The sequence below is a fragment of the Callithrix jacchus genome, chromosome 7, assembly GCF_049354715.1.
Source record: "Callithrix jacchus isolate 240 chromosome 7, calJac240_pri, whole genome shotgun sequence".
Classification (NCBI taxonomy): Eukaryota; Metazoa; Chordata; class Mammalia; order Primates; family Cebidae; genus Callithrix; species Callithrix jacchus.
This window is the reverse complement of record NC_133508.1, coordinates 17,281,500-17,306,437: the sequence shown is the minus strand read 5'-3', so window position 1 is coordinate 17,306,437 and position 24,938 is coordinate 17,281,500. Positions and strand designations below refer to the sequence as shown.

At 40.8% G+C, this 24,938-nt stretch overlaps 1 protein-coding gene across 7 annotated transcripts in view; it reads right to left on the bottom strand.

Annotated features, from left to right (window-relative positions):
* The window catches only part of PTER (phosphotriesterase related), a 72,637-nt gene that overhangs the window by 28,046 nt on the left and 19,653 nt on the right, over positions 1-24,938 (bottom strand). For 4 of the 7 annotated variants that reach the window (XM_002750064.7, XM_008999986.5, XM_054258483.2 and 1 more), the window contains exon 2: positions 17,734-17,837. The exons of the other annotated variants lie outside the window; for them this stretch is intronic. The gene's annotated coding sequence lies outside the window, so the exon portion shown is untranslated. The remainder of the gene's footprint in view (positions 1-17,733; positions 17,838-24,938) is intronic. 7 annotated transcript variants of the gene reach the window in all.

Below are 24,938 nucleotides of genomic sequence, written 5' to 3'. Positions count from 1 at the left end.
AAGATGGTCTCGATCTGTTGAACTCGTGATCCACCCGCCTCGGCCTCCCAAAGTGCTGGGATTACAGGCTTGAGCCACTGCGCCTGGCCAGCTATGTATTCTTGAATAAATCAACAATAATTATAATTTAAAATTTCATTTGTCGCTTTTTAGCTAAATTAAATATCCCGAAGCAATGGCTCTTTCCTTTTTTTTTTTTTTTTCTGTTGCCCAAGTAGAGTGCAGTGGCATTATCTCGGCTCAGTGCAACTTCCACCTCCAAGGTTCAAGCCATTCTCCTGCCTTAGCCTCATGAGTAGCTGGGACGACAGGCATAAGCCACCACACCTGGCTAATTTTTGTATTTTTAGTAGAGATGGGGTATTCCCATGTTGACCAGGCTGGTTTCGAACTCCTGACCTCAGGTGATCCTCCCACCTTGGCCTCCCAAAGTGCTGGGATTACAGATGTGTGAGCCACTGTGCCTGATCTTTCCACTATTCACTCACTACTCAAGCAAACAAAATTCGGTTGAAGGCCCATTATGTGCCAGAAATTAGAGCCATAAAGAAGCCATAAAGACCAGCCTGACCAACATGGTGAAATCCCGTCTTTAGTAAAAATGCAAAAATTAGCCAGGTGTGGTGGTGCATGCTTGTAATCCCAGCTACTCGGGAGGCTGAAGCAGGAGAATTGCTTGAACCTTGGAGGTGGAGGTTGCACTGAGCCGAGATAATGCCACTGCACTCCAGCCTGGGCAGAAGAGCAAGACAGTGTCTCAAAAAAAAAAATAAAGAAAGAAAGTACGTTTCCTAAATGAAGGCTTTAAACGAATGAGAACTACTGAAAGTAGCGAGGAAAAACTGCAGCATTGCCAAGAGCAAAGCCAGGACTCAAGTCCCACTCTCTGGGAACTGAGGAAAACGGGCATCACGTGTTTCCAAGCTCTCAAACTGTTCCTTCAGATGATGTTCTGAAGTCACTATTTCCCCCCACATCCCTTTGAAAGCACATTTTTCTCATCTGTAAGTTAAAATAACAAAGCACATTTCGTAGACTGTCATAAAAATAAATTAGATACCATAGGTAAAAATACCTGTAGATGGATGGGTTCGGCGCGCAGCCCATATTCAACAAACAGTAGCTTTGTTATGTGAATTCTAGGAACCATTCATGTATTTCCAAGGTTATCTCTTTTCAGAGGGAGTGGGTGATAAGAGGGGAGATGACTTTGCAGAACCAGGGGAAAATTTGTGAAGGGTATAGTATACACATAAGATAAGGTGAAAACAATGTCACAGGTCAGAGGGTGACAGAATTATAGGCCAATTTATAGCCAGCCATTGCAATTATCTGGAACTCAGGTGTTTGAGATGTACTGGCTCATAAGGCATAAACAATGGATTTAGACTTTTGGACAGAACATAGGACTTGTGGTTAGTGTGGCCATTGATTTTGTTTGATAGTGTCCTTCTGCAAGCCAAGCTTCTATCAGCTAGGCAGTTCCAGTGGTGGCTATGAGAAAAACAGGCAGTATCTGCTCAGGGAATCACCATACAGCTGCCACGTGCTACATGGGGCAATATGTTTCGTTGATGATGGATAGGAATTTACTCTTCAGTATCTTATTCCTTGCTACTAAGAGCAAGGAATATGTAGTTTGTGCCTTCTGTTGATGAAATCACAATACCATTAATAATAGATGCAATCTTCCACATGAGTTAATTTGCCATTTCTTTCCTTCTGGCTGATGATCTTACAGACGTGTTCCAAAGAGTCACAGAGGGGCAGAAACTGAGCTAAACTGATAAATTCTATCACTTTTGCTTGAAAAGTACCAAACTGCGTATTTAATTGATGTATATTTGAAAGAGCAATGTTGGTACGATTCAAGCTCACAAGCTGTGAGTCTTTCTGAAAAAAAAAAAAAAAAAAAAAAAAAAAAAATCACTAAAGAAATGTCATCCCTTCTGGGAAATACCTCTAATGCTCTCAGGCAGAACTGGCTGGCACTTTCTATGATCACACACACTGTAACCTCCACTCAAAGGATAAGAAACGATTAAAGAACAAACTGTAGCCAATATTGCTCCAAGGTGGAACATGTCTTTGAGTGGGGTGGAAAGTGTATCTAGAATACATGCTTCCTGTGCAGTGAAGGAGTGCTTTTCGGTCTGCATTCAGCCTGGAGGTTGCTCTCTTCTCCACATACAGGCAAGGGGCTATTCACAGAGAAGAGAGTTCACAGAACAAGGAGGAAGGTAAGGATTGATGACAGCAGCAATACGCCATGGTGCAAACAGGAGTGGCTACCAAGAAACAAAGCAGGCTTCTGGTATTTTCCAGAGTATGCCCGAGAAGCTTCAGCATTGCATGCAGGTACCTGCACAGAAGCTAGTGAAAAAGGGAGTAGCTAGAGCTTATTATAAACACATTGGTCAAAAGTTCTGTTGCACTTAAAATGTGAAATGTGAACAATCTGAGAGACGGAGGACAGACTGCAATTACTATTACAGTCTAGCCAAGGGAAACAACCTTTCTAATTCTGATGGATCTAGAATTGCAAAAGAACAGAGCCTTTAAAGACAAAAAATAAAAGGGACAAAAGAAGAGAATCAGAGGACAGTCCTCCAGCATAGCCGAAAGCCAGAGATGATAAAAAGGATTTGTCTTATTTCAAATATGCATGTTTAAACTATGCATATTTTGAAAAAATATGTGCATAAATCAACTTCTATGCAATATTTAGGAAATTCACCTAATTGTTGAAAATTTGGTGTGCAGGAGGGTAGTTTGGGGGCAATTTTAGTTTAGTTTCACTGAGAATTCCTCACAGCTATTTCACCCTGGCCATTATAATTAAGATGATTCTGTCTATGCAGATTAAATATATTTATTCAGTGGTATTTTGAATTTTAGAGGGCAGGACTTTCCAGAACTCTACTTTACCTGTGAATGAGGATAGCTTCTCTTAACTGCAATGCACTGTCCTTATGTCATAAACATAGGCTCTTCTCCCACCCCTGACTCTGCTACACCCAGCCCTTGACCTGGTACTCATCTAACAAGTTTAAATGCAATGGTCAAATTAGGTCAGGCACGGTGACTCACACCTGTAATCCCAGCATTGTGGTAGGTTGAAGCAGGCAGATCACTTGAGGCCAGAAGTTCAAGAACAGCCTGGCCAACATGGTGAAACCCGTCTCTATAAAAAAATACAAAAATTAGCTGGATGTCGTGGCATGTGCCTGTCATCACAGGCAGGAGAACTGCCTGAACCTGGGAGGTAGAGGTTGCAGTGAGCCAGGATTAGGCTACTGCACTCTAGCCTGGACAACAGAGTGAGATTCTGTCTCAAAAAAAAAAACACATGCAATGGTCAAATTAGAAAATTGATTTTTGGTGGATCAGTTTTCAATTGACTTTCTCAACTCCTCCCTCAAGCATGAAAGGTCTAATTCTTAGCACACATCGCTTATTTCATTTTACTCATAGTATTAGGTTTGTGCAAATGTAATCCCGGTCTTTGCCACTGAAAGTAATGGTCAAAACCGCAATTACTTTTGCACCAATCTAATAGTTTTGTGGCTCTGCACAAACCCTAACTGACAAAAAAGGGGAAGGGACCTCAGGGTTTGATGCAGACAATAGGAAGTGAAGAGCCTGGCAGCCGTGTGACAAATGGATGAAGGGAGGGGCCCGTTGTACCTGCAGGGGGCCCCATAGGATGTCGCTATTATCCAGAAAAAGTCAGGTAGTGTCTTGTCTGAGATGACACCAGTGGAGATGGCAAGGAAGCAGAAGCAGTAAGAGGAAGAGCAGATGGAACTTTCTAACTGGACTTGCTGGCACTATAAAAGTCTCCTCCAAATAAATGGACTTCTAAGAAAAAAGTGCTGTCTGGCCCAAATATATCAGCACGTCTATTTTTTGATGTGTTACATCACAGATTGCGGCTGCACTCTAGAAACACTGCATTTAACACTGACATTTGATTTGCGACAGAAATATTTTTTAAATGCATCATTTTTTTTTAAAGTTTGTTTGAATACTTCCACGGTGCATACAGGTTCAGACCTGCAATGTGTTTTCTTTAAAGCAGCCTGGGCCTGGACACCAATCAACAGCGACACCGGGAGTCATTCCTTGGACACAGTCACCACCACCACACTTCTACTTTCTCAGATATTTATGGCGTAATGGTCCTACTGCATGTGGATTTATAACTTTTAATATTGAACACTGTCAAAAGAATCAATAGCCATGCCTGAATGAAGACAAAGAAATCCCACCACTTCAGGATACAGAGCAATAATGGGACCGAGCAAGTTCTTTCAACTGTGACATAAATAAAGCAAAACTGCTCAGAGATACAAATGAGCAGCTTGTATTCAGAAGAAAATGTTGGGTTTCATTGCCAAGCATTTTTTTTTTTTCAAATTGACAAAGAATGTAATAAGAAAACCTGGGGATGTGTGCAAATTCTAAACGATTATGAGGACTATGGCAGTGACATACCCAGGAAGTGACCGTGCTGGAAAAAGGCCTTTGCAGACAGGTCAGCGTGGGATAAGTCCCCTCCTCTGTGTCTGCTCAGGCTTTCACCATCCTGCACACCTTGATGTGAGCAGTTCATCTTAAACTGATAAGTTAATCCATTGAAGCCATTCAAAAAGCCAGGAAACACATGAGGCTGCTTGAATGAAAAAAATCAGCTTGTGGCTTCATTAACTCTTCAATTTAACATGGGCCATCTGGTCAATCTCAAGTCAGCAGGGTTGAGCAGATGGCCTTTGTGTAGACTGTGGTCTACAAACTTGTAACTAGTACCACTCACTCCCCAAATTTCTCTGTTTAGTGGCCAACTAAACAGTATATATAGATATACACACTTTAAAAGGGGGCCAGGCACTGTGGCTCACGCCTATCATCCCAGCACTTTGGGAGGCCAAGGTGGGCAGATCACCTGAGGTCAGGAGTTTGAGCCTAGCCTGGCCAATGTGGTGAAACTCCATCTCTACTAAAAATACAAAAATTAGGTAAGTGTGGTGGTAGACACCTTTATTCCCAGCTACTTGGGAGGCTGAGGCAGGAGAATTGCTGGAACCCAGAAGGCAAGCTTGCAGTGAGCCAAGATCACGCCATTCCACTCTAGCCTGGACAACAACACCAAAACTCTGTCTCCCCGCTCCCCCAAAAAAAGAAAGGAAAAGAGAAGGGGGGGGACGATAACTGTATTTCAACACAGATCAAAATGCAACATTACTCACTACAGTAACATACCAGAGTTGGGACAAGTGCAATATTATTGTCAAGACACTGTCTGAATAACTGACCTTTAAATTTTACTTAATTTGACAAACTGAGCTCTCATCTCTGCCCTTTTCATTCTCAGAAGGTTCCACACTCAATGCCTGGAGAATGTTTGATGTAAAATTTTTGATTTTGCTAGCCACTTATTCCTGCAAGTGAAACATACGCCGAGTTACTGGAATACAACAGTTGTCACCTCCTTTTCTTCACAAAGAACTCTCCACATTGAAGTCTGTCCTCAGCTTTTTCTAGAGGGGCTTTTCCGTCCCATGGATCCCTAGCCATAGGTTGCCTCCCAGAAATAGCAATACTTTGAGCCAGATGCACAGCTGGTCCTTAGCTGCATTTGGCCAGTAAAGAGCTTAAAAGCTGTATTACTTTTAAGTCCTGGAGAACCACAGACAAATATTTTAAACATGGAAAATATCTACATTCCTCTCACAGTTTCATCCGGAAGGCTATTCTTGAGGTGGTGTGGTCTAGTTGGTAAAGCGATGGGTTTGGAGTCCAGAATGCACGGCTCTTCACTAGACAGTTGTGTGGGTTTGGGCAACTAAGTTATCCAGTCCACACTTGCTTTTCCCATCTGTGAAATGAAGGGGTTGGACCAGATAACTTCCAGATGGCATCCATGCATCTGCGACTCCTTTGACTTGAAATGGATTGTTATTGACCACCTATAGATCGTTAACTAACAATGAAAGCTACACTTTAAGAATGGATTTTTCAATGTCTATTTTAGGCTGGGTGTGGTAGCTCGTGTCTGTAATCCCAGCACTGTGGGAGGCTGACGTGGGTAGATCATTTGAGGTCAGGAGTTTGAGACTAGCCTGGCCAACATGGTGAAAGCCTGTCTCTAATTAAAAATAAATAAATAAAATGCATATTTTATACGCATGTGCAGACAAACATCTCTCTATATATATATATGAAGAGAGAGAGAGAGAAAAGACAGAACAAATTTCCCTTTCATGTCCTTCAAAGTTTAAAAGAGAATTTTAGACATGGCATGTGGCACATGCCTGTAATCCCAGCACTCTGGGAGGCCAAGGCAAGCAGACTGCTTGCGCTCAGGAGTTTGATACCAGCCTGCACAACATGGCAAGCCCATCTCTACTAAAAATACAAAAATTAGCCAGGCATGGTGGTGTGTGCCTATAGTACTAGCTACTTGAGAGGCTGAGGTGGGAGGATTGCTTGAACCTGGAAGGTAGAGGCTGCAGTAAGCCAAAGTCACACCACTGGAGTGTAGACTCCAATCTGGGTGACAGAGTGAGACCCTGTCTCAAAAAAAAAAAAAAAAAAAGAGAGAGAGAAAGAATTCTAGGACAGATGGGTGGTTTGAAAGAACCCCAAAGCCAGGCACAGCAGCTCATTCCTGTAATCCCAGGACTTCGAGAGGCTGAGGTGGGACAATTGCTTGAGTCGAGGAGTTTGAGACCAGCCTGGTCAACACAGCAACACCTTGCCTCTACAAAAATTAGCTGGGCATGGTGGGGCACTCCTGTGGTCCCAGCTACTCTGGAGGCTGAAGTGGGAAGATCACTTGAGCCTGCGAGGTTGAGGCTGAGACTGCAGTGAGCCTTGATTGCACCACTGCACTCCAAAGCAAGACCTTGTCTTAAAAAATGGAAGAACCCAAAACTTGGAGTCTTGGCTCCAGTGTTTTCTGGCTGTGTGACTGTGGAACATTTAAAAGCTTCTCATGACTTAGTTTCCTTATTTGAAAACTGGAATAACATTTGCCTGATTGACCACATAAGATTTGACATAAAAAGCAAGTAAAACAATACCTAAAAGTACTACTTAAATAATAAAGTACTGGGCCGGACATGGTAACCCCAACACTTTGGGAGGCTGAGGCCAGCAGATCACGAGGTCAGGAGTTTGAGACCAGCCTGGCCAACATGGTGAAACTCCATCTCTACTAAAAATACAAAAATTAGCCAGGTGTGGTGGCACTGCCTGTAACCCCAGCTCTGTGAGAGGCTGAGACAGGAAAATTGTTTGAACCTGGGAGGCAGAGGTTGCAGTGAGCCAAGGCCATGCCATTGCACTCCAGCCTGGGTGACAGAGCAAGACTGTGCCTCAATAATAACAATATTAATAATAATAATAATAATAAAGTACCATACAATTGTCCAGAATTATAATTACTATACATTAAACTTTGAATTATTTTCCAAATATTTGCTGAGTATCCTTGGACAAATCAATCTGAGCTTGTTCTTTCAGAAAATAAGCAAGAAGGGGCTAAAGCGTATGAACCACACTGAAGCTGTAATCTGCTTATCCTGTAAATGAATTTCTTCACTTGAGGCCCGTGATTATTAAAAGTAGATTGACAGCTGCAACTGACATCACAACTCATTAGGGTTTTGGAAATGATGTACCAAAGTGACTATAGCTGCAGTAGGTCCTCATTATCCAGGGATAACCAGTACTGGAAATGACTTTTTCAAGAATGTGCTTCCTACAGTGATGATGGCCCTCAGTGCTTTCCAATATTCAAATCCTTGTGTAGACCCTTCCACCCTTTACCTGAGCTGACCTGTGATATGGGTCCCAAACTGTGATGCCATGCCGGTTTGGGACCCATATCATTGGAAGTAGCTTTTGCTTTAATGCCTTGGGAAATCTTGAGTTGCAATGTAAGAAGTCTGGCTTCCTTCCTACACGGAGAAGAAGAGGCCCTGAAATGATATGGAGAGAGAGAGAGAGAGGCCCCAGCCATTCCAGGGTCCCCATTCATCTAAGCCTTGCGGCTATCCCTGTGAAAATATCAGAGAAGTGAGTTATCTGGGACATTCTAGTCCAGCCAAGATCCCAAATGACTTCAGGCCCAGATGAATGCAACTGGCAGAGTCTGATCAACCCACAGAATGATGAGAGACAATCAAATGCTGGTTGTTTGCCACCTCTGGCTTAGGGATGGTGCTATAGACTAAATGTGTGTCCCTCCAAAATTCACATGGTGAAAATTTGTATTAGCAGGTGGGGCCATTGAGAGGTGATCAGCTCATGAGGGTACAGGCTTCATAAATGGAATTAGTTCCTTTATAAAAGAGACCCCAAAGAGTTCCCTTCTTCCTTCCACCATGTGAAGACACAGCAAGGTGACCATCTGCAAACCAGGACACAGGCCCTCACCAGACACAAAATCTGCCAGCGCTTCGACCTTAGACTTCTCAGCCTCCAGAAGGATGAGAAATAAATTTCTGTTTTTTATCAGTTACCCAGTCTATGATATTCTGTTAGAGCGGCCCGCACAGGTAGTTGGTTTGTTACACAGCAATAGACAATCAAAATATAGAGACCAATACCGAATAATACATCATTTTTAAAGGGCTTGTTTAAGATTTTACACAAAAAAGAAAAATCAAAATAAATCATCATTATAAATACATACTAATGATTAAAACAAAGAATTAGTTGAGTGCTAGATTTGGGGGGAGGTAAGATCACTTCTCAGATGAAATTATGTAAGACAACACTGTTTACTTGACTTTTGTACCCCAGTGATGAAAAAGGTTTTGCAAAAATATTTGTGAAGGCTTCGTCGTTTTTTTACCAAGTTCCTCTGTTAACTAGTAGTTATGCAACTTATTCTCTTTGGAAGTACTTGTCTTGATAACACTACTACCGATTTCTCCTCCTGGTTTGTTAAGGCTCTAACTCTGCCATATCTTCACTTGGCTTTGGAAGTATTTTGGCATTTCTCCAATATCACTTTCAGCAGCTTCATGAGAAACTGCCTCTTTAAGGTTTTCAGTTTTAGTTTGCAATCTCTTTGCATCATATTACTTGATATTTCTGAGCATTTACAGCATTCAGCCAGAGATGAAGAAAAAGATACGATGAGGCAAAGCAGGAACAGAAACTGATATTAACGACACAGGAATGCTTTACGGGAGAAGTAATTTTTTTTTTTTGAGATGGAGTTTCACTGTTGTTACCCAGACTGGAGTGCAATGGCATGATCTCGGCTCACCGCAACCTCTGCCTTCTGGGTTCAGGCAATTCTCCTGCCTCAGCCTCCCGAATAGCTGGGACTACAGGTGCACACCACCATGCCCAGCTAATTTTTGTATTTTTAGTAGAGACAGGGTCTCACCATGTTGACCAGGATGGTCTCGATCTCTTGACCTTGTGACCCACCCGCCTCGGCCTCCCAAAGTGCTGAGATTATAGGCGTGAGCCACCGTACCCGGCTGGGGAAAAGTAATTTTTAATGGTAAGTTCATTTGTGCAAAGATTTGGTTTCTCCAAGTAACTTACTACCAGGAGTGTGGTGGAGAGGAGGACTCGTGTTGAATACATCATGAGATTCCACAGTATATCCTATCACAGCATGGATTTGTCTTCCTTTGACTTCATCAGAGGCTTTGTCAGGTTAGAGGTGGGGTGGGTAGAAGGTCTCCTTTATCCCCGATAGCTATATAGTATCTAGTGTTTTGTTTGTATCAGTAAGACTTAATTGAACTGAATAGAGAGAAAAGCATAATGACTAGTTTAAACCTTAATTAAAGAATGAAAGAGCCAAATGGTTTATCCCAAAGTGAGTAAAGTACAACGTGCTCAGCCGGGCGCAGTGGTTCACGCCTGTAATCCCAGCACTTTGGGAGGCCAAGTCAGGTGGATTATGAGGCCAGGAGTTCAAGACTAGCCTGGCCAATATGGTGAAATCCCATGTCTATGAAAAATACAAAAATTTGCTGGGTGGCACGTGCCTGTCATCCCAGCTACATGGGAGGTTGAGGCAGGAGAATCACTCGAACCCAGGAGGTGGAGGTTGCAGTGAGCCAAGATCGCGCCTCTACACTCTAGCCTGGTGACAGAGTGACTCTCTGTCTCAAAAAAAAAAAAAAAAGTACAATGTGCTCTAACTCTAAAATTCTAAAAAAATTTGTTGTTGTTGTTGAAGTTTGCAAGGAAATTGGGCATGTAATATGTAGAGCTATGCCCCAAGGCTCACTCAATTAAAATACTCTACAAATAATTTCTTTTTCTTGTATGTCCAAAGATGAAGTCTGGTTTACATTTTGACTTCTTAGTGAAAAATGAAGAGAACAGAAGCTACATACATAAAGTTCTCATGCCTACAAACTAAACCTGAAGCATGGTGTATTTTATTTTTATAAATTTCAGAGGGTACAACATCATAGCAAACTGTTCATATTCCAATAAGCTGTTCAAAAGTCCAAAATACCCAAGAACTAAAGTATTTATTAGGAATTCTATCCCCAGATAAGTTCCAAAATATGGTGGGAGAGAGGGACTGTATTAGTCTGTTCTCACACTGCTAATAAGGATATAACTGAGACTGGTTAATTTATAAAGGAAAGAAATTTAATGGGCTCATAGTTCCATATGCCAAAGCCAAGTGAGGGAGGCCTCACAATCATGGCTGAAGGCGAATGAAGAACAATGTCATGACTTACAATGCAGCAGGCAAGAGAGCTTGTATAGGGGAACTCCCATGTATAAAGCCAGCAGATCTTGTGAGATTTATTCACTACCATGAGAACAGTATGGGGGAAACCTCCACGTGATTCAATTATCTCCACCTGGCCCCAACCTTGACACGTGGGGATGATTACAATTCGAAGTGAGATTTGGGTGGGGACACACTCAATCCATATCAGGGATACATGATTCCAGTTTTATCATGGGATAAATGCTAAATAATAAAAATAATATCTATATAATATTTAAGGAACTTATACCAGAAATGCAAGAAACACCAAATAACCAATTGAAATTCTTATGTATAGACATCCAGCTTCACATTCAAGAAAAAAATCTTTCCATTTAAAATGGTAACTTAGTCCTTAAAAGCTGGCAGTAGTCATACTGCAGGAATCCAATAGAAAGCATCACTTGGGAGGCAGTTACTACAAATCCAGCCCATTCATTGACTAGTTTGTGAAAATAAGAAGACTGCAGTGAGCGTGGTGATATGACAACCTCCCAGCCACAATGATGGCAAAAGCACAGATTTGCCCAACTTGTCTGAAAAGTAATTTAGCAGTAAGTATCCCGAGTCTTAAACATGTTACTCTGCTGGTGGGAATCTGTCTTATGGGAATATTTAGATATATGTAAAAAAGATTTATGCTCAAAGATCCATTATGGCATTACATAGAATGGTAACAAAATGTCTTAAACCGAAGGAATGTTTATATCTATACTGATGGAACATCATGCCACCATTCAGTTATATTATATTTAATGACATAGAAACATGCTCTTATATTCTGAATGCTCTTTGATGTAAAGAAAAAAGGAAAATAAAGAAAAATGCTTTTATTATATGAAAAAGCAAAACACAAAACTAGATTAAATATTTTGAGTGTGATAAAAATTTATACAGAGTGTATGTATCTACATGTAAGTAGGACTTAACAGCCAGAGATACTAAACTGTTACGTTTATCTTTGAGCAGGAGAAGTAAAGATAGACCATTTTTTCCTTTATTACAATTTGATGTATTTTCCAGTTTTTAATGTTTATAAAATGTATTATTAGTAAATTGAGTAAAATGGGAAAAGATCAATGTTACTAGTATAAATCCATGAGATACCTATACTATTACTGCTCTTGATTCTTTTTTTTTTAACTTACAAATAAATGACTCACACTTTCTAATTTCTGATACTCCTGCTCAAAGATAAACACAACATTTTAATATCTCTGGCTGTTAAGTCCTACTTATATGTAGATACTCACAGGTAAAATAGTAAAATATAGATTTTTGAATCCTCCAACAGAAACACACAGGCAGGCAAAGATTTATGCACTCAAGAGCTATTTCAAATTCTTTATTATCACGAAGTTGCTAATTGCCTGTCCTGCCTGAGATTTGATATGTTCCTGTGCAATATTTCAGATCAAATTACATGCCTTTCTAGTGCTATGGTTCATTTTAATTCAATTCAAGCTGTTTGAGGCAGTCCATAGCTGACTGATTTTGACTTCGGTGGAAGTCTTGAAGCCCAGTGACAATTCTGGAAAAAGCTCCATGGCCTGAATAATTCTTATCATAGTTAAGCCAGACCAGGAACAAGATCTCATCTGAACACACTCATGGGTGGGGTTAGGAGCAGAAATGGAGCCAGGGGCATCATAAAGGGAACATTTTTATAGAAAAGTATCAGAAATTAGGAAGTGTGAGTCATCATTTATTTGTAAGTTCAAAAAAAAAGAATCAAGAACAATAAATTTTAAGTAAGGATAAACTAGAAAAATAGAACCATAAAAAGAAACCTTTTTAAAGAAAAGAACCAAAGAATAAATTTATTTATTTATTTATTTTGAGATAGAGTCTCACTCTGTCGGCCAGGCTGGAGTACAGTGGCACAATCTCGGCTCACTGCAACCTCCGCCTTCTGGATTTAAGTAATTCTCCTGCCTCAGCCTCCCAAGTAGCTGGGATTATAGGCACCCGCCACCACACTCAGCAAATGTTTGTATTTCTAGTAGACACAGGGTTTCACTCTGTTGGCCAGGCTGATCTTGAACTCCTGACCTCAAGCAATCTGCCTGCCTTGACCTCCCAAACTGCTGATACTACAGACATGAGCCCCTGCTTCTGGCCCAAGAAGCCTTTTTAATGGAGCACCAACACTGACAACAAGATGAAATAAAAAGTTATTCTGGATTTGATAAATACATAGGAAGCATTTAATAAGTATAGGGTGCTATGTTAAGCAGGTAAGTTCTATGGGAGTTACAAAGATAAATAAGAGAGTCCCGTGGCCTCACTTGGAGGCTGGGAAGCGACAATAATGCCTTTTGTTCATTGACTAAGCTCCTACGATGTGTTGCTTAAAGCACTTTACATCTCTTACCTCAAATTCTCACGAATGCATTGCTGACTTGATATTCTATAAGGAAATTGAGGCCAAGAAATGTTAAGAAACTTGCCACTGGGCTGAAAGGCTGCAATTCCAATCTGAATCTGCATAGAGAATGCCAAATATTGACTATGAATAGCACTTCATACACAGTTCTGTTAAGATTAATTAGACCAGTTTACCTGACAATGGCAATAATAGATAGCAACCTTATTGAATAATTACCATGTGCCAAGCCCAGCACTCGGTAATTTACATGACATGTCTACATTTTCCACATTCTCTCTGATGCAACATCTACAAATGCTTCCATTTTGGAAAAAAAAAAAGCCGGATGCAGTGGCGCATGCTGTAATCCCAGCACGACTTTGGGAGGCTGAGGCAGGAGGATTGCTCGAGCCCAGGAGTTCGCCATCAGCTTGGGCAATAAAGTGAGACCTCGACTCTAGAAAAAAATTCCAAAAATTAGCCAGGTGTGGTGGCACACACCTGTGGTCCCAGCTACACGGGAGGCTGAGGCAGGAGGATCACTTGTGCCTGGACTCAAGGCTGTAGCGAGCCATGTTCACCCTCTCAGAAACAAACAAGAACACAAAACAAACAGGTTTCATCCAAGACTCCTGCCTCACCCACATCCACTCAGTTTCTAAACCCTGTAAATTCCACCACTTTAATAGCTCTTTGATTCATCTTTTCCTCTTCATTCTCACAGTCACGACCTTAGTGGGAACCACCGTCATCTCACAGATGGATTCCAGTAAAAGCTTCTCAGCCGTCTCTCTGCCTTTCCAATCCACCTTAGGAAGCCTATACAGTACTCTTTCTAAAACGCGGACATGAACATGTCTCTCCCTGAGTCTTCTTCTGACCTTAAAAAACAAATCTGAATGGAGAGCCTGGATGGTACCCTGTGAACCTGCTCTACTCTGGCACTTTAAAAAGCCTGCCCTTTCCTGGACTTTACATCTTCTCCCCTGTCCCAAGGTCTCTGAGCCGGTTTCTGTTTCTTTGCTCTCAGCTTGCAAATCTGACCCACTCCCACTCTGCCTCCCTAACCCTTACCCTGTCCTGGCCAACTTCTATTTGGCCTTCAGCACCCTTCCTAACGAGAAGATTGTCCTGTGGTTCCTCGTTGCTCAAGCAATACAGGTAAGATGCCAATTCTAGGTACACTCATAGCATCCCAAGTTTCACCTTAATAATGCTGTTCTTCTGATTTTTATTTTTCATGAGACAGGGTCTCACTCTCACACAGGCTGGAGTACAGTGGTATGATCACAGCTCACTGCAGCCTCAAACTCCTGGGCTCAAGCGATCCTCCCAGCTCAGCCTCCTGAGTAGCTGGACTACAAGTGCACGTGGCCACCTCCAACTATTTTTAAATTTTTTTTATAGAGAAAGGGATCTCCCTATGTTGCCCAGGCTGGTTTCAAACTCCTGACTTCAAGTGATCCTCCCACCTTGGCCCCCAAAGTACTGGGATTATAGGCATGAGCCACCACACCCAGCTGCTTTCTGTTTTATGCCTTTGCATCAGACTTTGAGCTTGTTGGGGTGAGTCACAACTTCTTTGCCACGCAGTCCTCTGTTCCCTCCAGTGCCTGCTACGTAGCATGTATTTAATGAACATCTAGATGCTTGCTTGTTTTAGTCCAGCTTTATCCACAAAGGATTTGAGGAGACTTTAACAAAGGAAGCATATAATAAAGAAAACAAAATTAATGCAGAATCAAAGAAATTATAAATAGTGGAATTAGCACCAGAAAAGAAAAACATAAATGTGTAGTCAATAGAGATTAAAAGTTGCTTAAAAAAAAACGGCTAAACATTTTCCTAGAATCTTTTTTGTTTTGAGATGAAGTTTCTTTCTGCCACCTAGGCTGGAGTGCATTGGCTTGATCTCAGCTCACTGCAACCTCCGCCTCTCAGGTTCAAGTGATTCTCTGCCTCAACCTCCCAGGTAGCTGGATTACAGGTATCTGCCACCACACCCAGTTAATTTTTGTATTTTTAGTACAGATGAGGTTTCGCAATGTTGGCCAGGCTGGTCTCAAACTCCTGACCTAAAGTGATCTGCCTGCCTCAACCTCCCAAAATGCTTGGATTACAGGTGTGAGCCACCAGGCCTAGCCATTTTCCTGGAATCTTTATTTTAACATATTTCTGAAAATCAATAATTCTGAGATCACAGCACAGTCCTTTTAGGGAATATCACATTATTTTCCCAAGTTGGAAGAGCTTAAAATTATTAAAAAGCATGGAAAATGTTTTTCCAAGTTTTTGGGCTCTGGATTTTGAAGCTGTGTTTGGTTTTTCAACTTGCCTGTATCTTCACACTCCAAGTTCTCAGAAGGCAGCAACTATCCTATTTTATTTTACTTTATTATTATCATTTTTTGAGATGGAGTTTTGCTCATGTCGCCCAGGCTGAAGTACAACTGGTCACTGCAACCTCCGCCTTCCGGGTTCAAGCAATTCTTCTGCCTCAGCCTTCCAAGTAGATGGGATTATAGGTGCATGTCACCACACTTGGCTAATTTTTGTATTTTTAGTAGAGACAAGGTTTCACCATGCTGGCCAGGCTGGTCTTGAACTCCTGACCTCCTGAACTCCACCCTCCTTGACCTCCCAAAGTGCTGGAATTATAGGCGTGAGTCATGACGCCCGGCCACAAATGTACTACTTTAGATTATTCTTCTGTACCCAACTACATAAAAACACGTAGCCTTTAAAAAAAAACCAAAAACAATTTTCCTTCCTATCTGCAGAAGTGCCCTCTTATCCACAGGGAATCTACTCCAGGGCCCCCACTGGATGCCTGAAACCACAAACAGTACCTAACCCTGTATAGATTATGTTTTATCCCCATATATTCAAACTTATGAAAAAGTTTAATTTATAAATTAGGCACAGTAAAAGATTAACAACAATAACTAATAATAAAATAGAAGAACTGTAACAATATGCTATAATAAAACTTATGTGAATATGGGTTCTCTCCTCTCTCTCTCTCTCTCTCTCTCTCTCTCTCGCTCTCTGTCTGTCTTAAAATATCTTAATATTTTCAGACTGTGGTTGACTACGGGTGACTGAAACCACAAAAAGCAAAACCATGGACAAGGGGAGAGCAGTGTAAGAGCCAGAATCTTGAGCATATAAAAAATAACAGCAAGTGACTTCATCACCATAGACATTTTCTATCTGCATTGGTGGAAGTCAACTGAAAATCAGAAAACTAAAAATACTTAGTAAAATTACTGCAGGTAATTCATGGCCATAGCTCTTCCTTTATAAGAAGTAAAACGATAGTGGCTCTTCGGCAAATGTTGTAAATTTACAGACCATCCACAGGAATTTCTTTCTAAGGCTGTTTAATTTTGAAATAAACTTTGAATCACAGAAAGGCTGTGTGATTCAGTTGCACAAATAACTATACACTATATCTAAAAAGTATTTCCCCACAAATTTCCTGAGGTCCTTTGAAGATCACACACTAGACTCTCTGAGAATAGTCTTGATTTTGGCTACTAGGTTTTGCTAATCCAGAGTTTAAAAGAATCAGGCCAGGTGGAGTGGCTCACGCCTCTAATCCCAGCACTTTAGGAGGCTGAGACAGGTAGATCACTTAAGGTCAGGAGTTTGAGACCAGCCTGGCCAACATGGCAAGACCCCATCTCTACTAAAAATACGAAACTTAGCCGGGTGTGGTGGCATGCGCCTGTAATCCCAGCTACTTGGGAGGCTGACTCATCAGAATCACTTGAACTGGAGAGGCAGAGGTTGCAGTGAGCTGAGATGGTGCCACTGCACTGCAACCTGGGTGATAGAGCAAGATTCTGTCTTAAACAAACAAACAAATGATCAGTGCAGGTACCCATTTTTAGATGGTCTAACCTCGCCTGTTTGGTGTAAACAATGGTAGTTATAATAGAAAAAGTCCTGAGAGCCACTTGCAGGGAGCTGAGACTTTTCCATTCTGCCTCTGGCCCTTGCCTTGCTCTGGTCTGCTGCCTGCCTGGACACCTGTCTGGGAAACTCGACAACGTAACTGATGAAAAGGAGAGGGGTACTTGTAACTAGACTTTGTTTGGATAACTAACTCCATTCCCATACTGGGATCAGTAAGTGCAACTCCCAGCTGTAATAGTGATATGGTTTGGCTCTGTGTCCCGACCCAAATCTCATCTCAAATTGTAATCCTCATCATCCTTACATGTTGAGGGAAGGACCATGTGGGAGGTGACTGGATCATGGGGACGGTTTTCCCCATGCTGTTCCTGAGTGAGTTCTCACAAGATCTTACTGTTTTATGAGGCAGTTTTACCTGTTTTCGCCCGCCCTCTCTCTCTCTTGCTGCCATGTAAGACATACCTAATTCCCCTTCCACCATAATTGTACGTTTCCCGAGGCCTCCCTAGCTGGGCAGAACTACGAGTCAATTAAACCTCTTTTCATCATAAATTACCCAGACTTGGGTAGTATCTTTATAGCAGTGTGAGAATGAACTAATACAAACAGTGATTGCACAGAGGCAGATAAATGTCTGCTCAACCAATGAGCAAATATTTAGTTCTGTTCTACTCACCCGTCACCACACTGATGGAATGTAATTTCAGCCACAAGCAAACCTATGTTTTCATTGGTATTAGGTCCTCTTTATAGGCTTCTGACCAATGATCTTTACAGTTCCTGAAATATTAAGAAAAACTGCAATGATTGACAGATCTGAGGGGGCAACTTGGATCTTAAGTTCTCAGGGCATAAGAAGGCACTACAAGGAAGTCGGCTTTCCAGGCATGTGCTAATTTCACCTGCATACATTTCAATTTATTGTAGCAAATGTTAGCTGAGAATCTACTAACTCCAACAGAAGATATGCAGGGAAACAAAGATGAAAAAGAAACAATCCTGCCCCTAAGACAGGAGCCCCCAACACAGTGCATGGCACATACATGGTAAGCATGCAATGAGACACTGATTGTTTTTATATATTAATATGATACTTAGGGTATAAAGCAGAGTGTAGTAAATGTTCGGAGAGAGGTACTGATATGGTTTGGCTGTGTCCCCACCCAAATCTTATCTTGAATTGTAGCTCCCACAATTCCTCTGTGTCATCGGAGGGACTCAGTGGGAGGTAACTGAATCATGGGGGTGGGTCTTTCCCATGCTGTTCTTGTGATAATGTATAAGTCTCCGAAGATCTGATGGTTTTATAAAGAGGGGTTGTCCTGCATAAGCTCTCTCTTCCCTGCTGCCATGTGAGATGTGACTTGCTCCTCCCTTCCCTTCCACCATGATTGTGAGGCCTTCCCAGCCATGTGGAACTGAGTCAATTAAACCCCTTTTCTTTATAAGTTACCCAGTCTCAGGTATGTCTTTATCAGCAGTGTGAAAATGGACTGATACAGGTACAAAGCAAGTGCCCTGTGAGATCAGTATGGACAACATTCACTGATACTGGAGGAATGAGAAGGCTTCCTGGAGGTCACATGTCACAGAGACTTTCTGATGATAGGAGCCATGAGGAGCATGTTTCAGGACCTTAAAGCATCCTGTAAAGGCTCATTGTAGGTTGCACATTAGTTTACAGTGAAAAATACTGACACACAGACTTGGCCCAGAGGATGAGGACTATATTAGGGAGATCATTAAGTAGGCAGTTGGAGTATAGGCTGAAAGCTGGAGAAACCGGAGACCAGGAGACAAGTCAGGAAATGAAAGCAATTTTCCTTGTTCCTCAGGGATCTTAAAAGCAGGACTGCGTTTCAGGGCAAACACAAGCCTGGATAAATACTGCCTCCCCTACTCCTCAGCCCCTGCCGCTCCAACTTACAGAAGTTTTGTAATAATCATAGTTTGAAAACAAAATAGTAAACCCTTGAAAGTTGAGTAAAACCAGCAGGACCTAAATACTTAACTCATCTCTCAAACGTGTTATTTATTGACAGGAAAAAAGTTATATCAGAATGGTTAGAACAATTAGAAAGTTCACAGGAACCGAATTCTGAACTCTCAAGCCCACAACGATGACCACTATTAATAAAGCATTGTATGGATGTGTCTTCATAAAATTCTGACTACATTCAAGCCTCAGCTTTCTATATTGCTGGTTTCATTACCTTCAAGAGATTATGGAAGATCAGAAGTGTTATCTACCATAATAACGCTGTGTGTTTCTCTGAAGAGCTTAGACAATCTACACACTTTAATTAAATCTCCTAATGTCCCAGTGAAGTAGGCAAGGGATCAACAGAAGGCGAGTCATCAAAAACAGTGGAAGACTGGACCATAGGATGTACTTTGAGATGAAATCCACGTTTATTATTATTATTCCCATTTCACCAATGAAGAAATGGGGTTATTATTTAGACAAGGATGGTGAGCTATATTACACTTTCACTAAAGGCAGAATACACTGCTGTAAGTTCTGTAAGCATCACGTGGGAGATCTTTAAAAACAGTATAACAACCGACCGGGTGCCATGGCTCACGCCTGTAATCCCAGCACTTTGGAAGGCTGAGTGAGGCAGATTACCTGAGGTCAGGGGTTTGAGACCAGCCTAGCCAACATGGGAAACCCTCCCTCTACTAAAAATACAAAAATTAGATGGGCTTGGTGGAAGGCACCTATAATCCCAGCTACTTGGGAGGCTGAGGCAGGAGAATCTCTTGAATCCGGGAGGTGGAGATTGCAGTGAGCCGAGATCATGCCACTGTACTCCAGCCTGGGAGACAAGAGCGAGACTTCATCTCAAAAAAAAAAGTCCTTGGAAACACAGTCATGGCTCCCAGTAAAACAGAGATCCCAGTCTGAAAAAAAAAGTCATGAAAAAGATAAATGTTGTTATTTTAGGTAATAATTTGGTATCGCTCAAGTCTTAAAAAGTAATGGAAATGCATATAATGAAATCCTAGGGCCATATACAGTTATAAAATAGGTATATTGATTCAGAATATGCTTACATGGCTTGATGATTATACAAACGAAAGACAGAATAAAAAATTTTGTTGAAAGTTTCTGGAACTCTAAGTTTGAGAAAAATTGCTTTAGAGGTAGCCTTTATTAATGATCTAAGAAAGAACTCAAGGTAACAAATTTTGTCTGGTCCTAAGGGAGCATAGCACCTGACACAGGAAGTGTTTTGGGGAGACCAGTATTTGATGGCATTTTACTACTTTATATTTAGTACTAAAAGTAAAGTAACAAACAGCTTATTTCAACTCCTGAAAGCTGATTTACTACAATGGGGTCAAGGGCAAATCCATAATGACTACACGTGTCATAGAGCAATAATCACTCTTTCCCAGGCTTTGAGACGAATGAGAAAATACTCTGAATTCTATGTTCTCTAGAGAAAAAAAACTCACAAAAACAGAAAAAATCTCTACCATCAAATAACAAATTTTAAGTAACATATATATATATATAATATAAAGAAAATTTAATTATATTTAATTTGCTTATATATTGTCCCCATAAAAATAAGCTGCATTAAAATATTTAGAAGGTTTGTCTAGCACCATAGCTTAATTTAAAAGCACCTCAATTATTGCTTTTACCTGTTTCCTAAGAATTCACAGGAAAATCATATATTTAAAAATTATTTGACACAATGATTTATCTATACACTTATGTAGTTATACAAGCAAAAATCTCTTTTCACTGTAGTTTTAACTGTACTTTAACAATATTGCTCATATATCAAATGACTGTAATTTTCAGTCCGGCAGGGTAGCTCATGCCTGTAATTTCAGCACTTTGGAAGGCTGAAGTGGGCAGATCATCTGAGGTCAGGAGTTCAAGACCAGCCTGGCCGACACGGTGAAACCCCACCTCTACCAAAAATACAAAAATATAACCAGGCGTGATGGTGGGTACCTATAATCCAAGGCAGGAAAGGTTTGTCTGGCACCATAGCTAAATTTCACACCTCAAGCATTACTATCACCTGCTTCCTAAGAATTCACAGAAATTGGGAGGCTGAGGCAAGAGAATCTCTTGAACTTGGGAGGTGGAGGTTGCAGTAGGTTGCCTGGGAAACAAAGTGAGACTCTGTTTCTAAAAGAAAAAAAAAAGAAAGAAAACTGTAATTTTCATCTCTTTTTTGGATTAGATTAATATCTGCAAATTTAATAATTTTAATAAATTTCAAATCACTGCTAAAAAATGTCAAATTATTAAATGCCATCCAAGTAAGGACTGGTTTTGAATTTAGATTAACGGTTTTAAAGTAGGTAAACTATATTGTTAAATATTAAAATGTATAATTCTTAAAATGTTTGCATTTCAATTAATATTAAATACTACTTGGTTTTAGAATTTTTGAGCTGGAATAAACCATGGAGATTGTTTAATTTGGTGACTTCATTTTAAGATGCTAAAATAGAATCTTTTATCTTTGAAGGTCAGATAGCCTAAACTAGATCCCAGTCTCTCAGCTTGTCCAGTGTTTGTTTCACTAAGCTACATAGATATTTTCCATGATCATCAAAATTAGTTATTCTTGTCTCCATTCGTATGGAAGTATTAACCCAAGGTAACATCATATCTTAGCCTAAAATCACACCTGTAATTCCCCAGGAACAGAAGACCTAATGCCGATTTCACTGTTCACTGAGTGACATGAAGAAAGCCCTTTAACTGCACTGTGCTTTCCTTTTCCTAATGATAAAAATAAGACTCTAGTGGCTCATATCTGTAATCCCAGCACTTTGGGAGGCTGAGGGGGGTGGATCGTGAGGTCAGGAGTTCAAGACCAGCCTGGCCAATATGGTGAAACCCCATCTCTACCAAAACAGTACAAAAATTAACCAGGTGGGTGGTGTGCACCTGTAGTCTCAGGTACTTGGGAGGCTGAGGCAGAAGAATCACTTGAACCCAGGAGGCAGAGGTTGCAGTGAGTCAAGATTGCACCACTGCACTCCAGCCTGGGCAACGGAGCAAGACTCCTTCTCAAAAAAAAAAAAAAAAAAAAAAACCAAAAACTCTAGTTAAATTTAGACTTGTCTTCTTCATTTGGTCATTGCGAAAAGTGGTAATAAAAATAACTCTGAAGTATATAGCATATCTAAGTGCAAACCAAATACCTAATATCAAAAACTCAACTATATTGAAAACAACGAGCAGTAACTACTTTGAGTCATAATTAGGAGGGAATACATACAAGCTGCTGTGTGACCCTAGGAGATTTGAACTAGCAGATGTAGGGGTGTATCTAACAAGTTCTGTAGTTCCTAACTTTTTCTAGTTTTTCTTTTTAATAATCTATGTTTATCTAAACCACATAATAATCTGTTTGAGAACAAATTAGAACCCTATGATTTCTCAAAGGCACCACTGATTCCTAAACAGAGAGAAATATGGATTACCTACAGCACAGCTAGTAGAATCTGAAGAATTTACTATTGATCCACCCTATAACTGATATATGCAGAGCATAAACCTTTCCAAATATGATTCTCTAATAGTAAAATATACTTTCCCAAGTGACATGTAAAATCGTCCAGCTTGAGCTGACCTTTAAAAAACAAACAAAACTTATCAACTGGAATCTCTTGGATAAGAAATAGATCTTGCAACTAGAAAGGGTGAGAAGAATCAGTAAGTAGGTTTTAAAAGTGTTGTAGAATGCAAATTTCTGAAGAATAGTATGTTGATACGATGCACAGAGAATAGTCTGAAAGAAAATACCCAGAGATGCTAATATAGGTCATCTCTGGGGGTGGAATTTTTAAAGTTTTAAAAAAATCTTTTTTCCCTTTGTACTTATCTGTTCTGTCTGATTTTGAATATGGATTAATTTTGTGGTATATAACAAAAGGTAATTTTTCATGGAAAAAAATTTGCTTTAGTCTCTTGTATTGAGGGAGGTAAGGTGCTTTATGCCCACTTCAAAAATGAACGAAAAAGGCTCTAAATGTTAGTTGGTGGTCATGATAGGAATGGAAATTGGACCCACGCTTCCTGTGTCTTGGTACTGTTTTTGATTGCTCTAGAGGACCAGCAGAGAGGGAGGAAATCTGGAGAAGCACCTTCAATGACAGCTTTCACACCCAGAAAATACTAAAGGGCAGAGTTGCAAATGGTTTCTAGACCCCTCGAAGCTTGCACTCACCATGCACTCCTTCCCCACAACTTCCATTTCTGGATTGCAAGTCTCCGGCTCCAATTTAAACAAGCATGGCTTTCAGTGTTTAATTACAATTTAATGGAAATACAACTTGCATTCAAATTAGCTTTTAGTTTTCACATCACGAAGGTGCAGCCAAGTTATTGTGTCATTATAATCTCATGTTATAATGGCTTCATAATGCAAGTCCCTGCAGGCTTGAATTAGTAGTTTCCTATGGTAATCGCCCATCACTATAATATCATAATTGCATAAGCACAGTCCCCACTTGCTCTTACTCTGACATTGTAAGAGCATTTTAATAGTATTAGCATAGATTCTCCAGAGAAATCATCTCATTGTCACTGCATTACCATATAAGATTAATTGTGATGGAGCCAAGTTGTTGTGATATGAGAGCTTGAAAAAAAAATTGCTGTAAGCAGCAAAGCACTTCTCAAAAGGTCAGTGCATTCTGCAGTGAGGTCGTCCTACAATCCTTAACTGAATATAAGGTCTTTCCACAAGACATTACGGTTTCTGTTGTTTTGTTTTTCTGTTTGCTTATGTCATATAACAGTAATAAACTGGGTAGCTTCTCTGCCATAGAGACAGGAAAAGCAGACATGGTGCCTGTCTTCAAGGAGTTTGCAATTTAATCGGGTTTATAACAAATTGTATAGGGCATATTAGTAAACAGAATGAATACATTTATGATCAACAAAGTACTTAGAGGGCCACACGTGGTGGCTCACGCCTGTAATCCTAGCACTTTGGGAAGCCAAGGTGGGTGGATCACCTGAGGTTGGGAGTTTGAGACCAGCCTGGCTAACATGGTGAAACCTCATTTCCACTAAAAATACAAAAATTATCTGGGCTTGGTGGTAAGCACCCATAGTTCCAGTTACTGGGGAGGCTGAGGCAGGAAAATCTCCTGAACCTGGGAGGCAGAGGTTGCAGTGAGCCAAGATCATGCCACTGCACTCCAGCCTGGGTGACAGAGTGAGGCTCTGTCTCAAAAAAACAAAACCGAAGTGCTCTGAAGTCACTGGCATTACGTAGTGGTGAGAGTAACTAAACAAGGCTTTCCTAAAGAAGAAATGCTTAATGATCAACTAAAGGGTTAAACATATTAAAGACAATGACTATGAGGCAGAAATGAAGTGCCTGTAACTGGCTGAAGTCTTTGTATTCACTAACTCTGGGAAGAGGGAAGGCCACTGCAATAGTCCATTTTCACAGTGTGGATAAAGATATAACCAAGACTAGGTAATTCATCAAGAAAAAGAGGCTTAATGGATTCACAGATGCATGTGTCTAGAGAGGTCTCACAATCATGGTGGCAGGCAAGACAGAATGGGAGCCAAGTGAAAGGGGAAACCCTTATAAAATAATGAGATCTCATGAGATTTATTCACTCCCCATGAGAACAGCATAGGGGAACTGCCCCCATGATTCAATTATCTCCCACCAGATTCCTCCACAACACCTGGGAATTATGGGAGCTACAATTCAAGATGAGATTTGAGTGGGGATCCAGCCAAATCATATCAGCCACCAAAGACACTAGCAATGGACACAGCCACAGCCCCATCCAAGAAGAGAGCAAGAACAGGTTATGCGCAGAATTCTTCTCCTCTGCAGGTACCTTTGCTGCTGTCACTGGAGAGACTGGAAG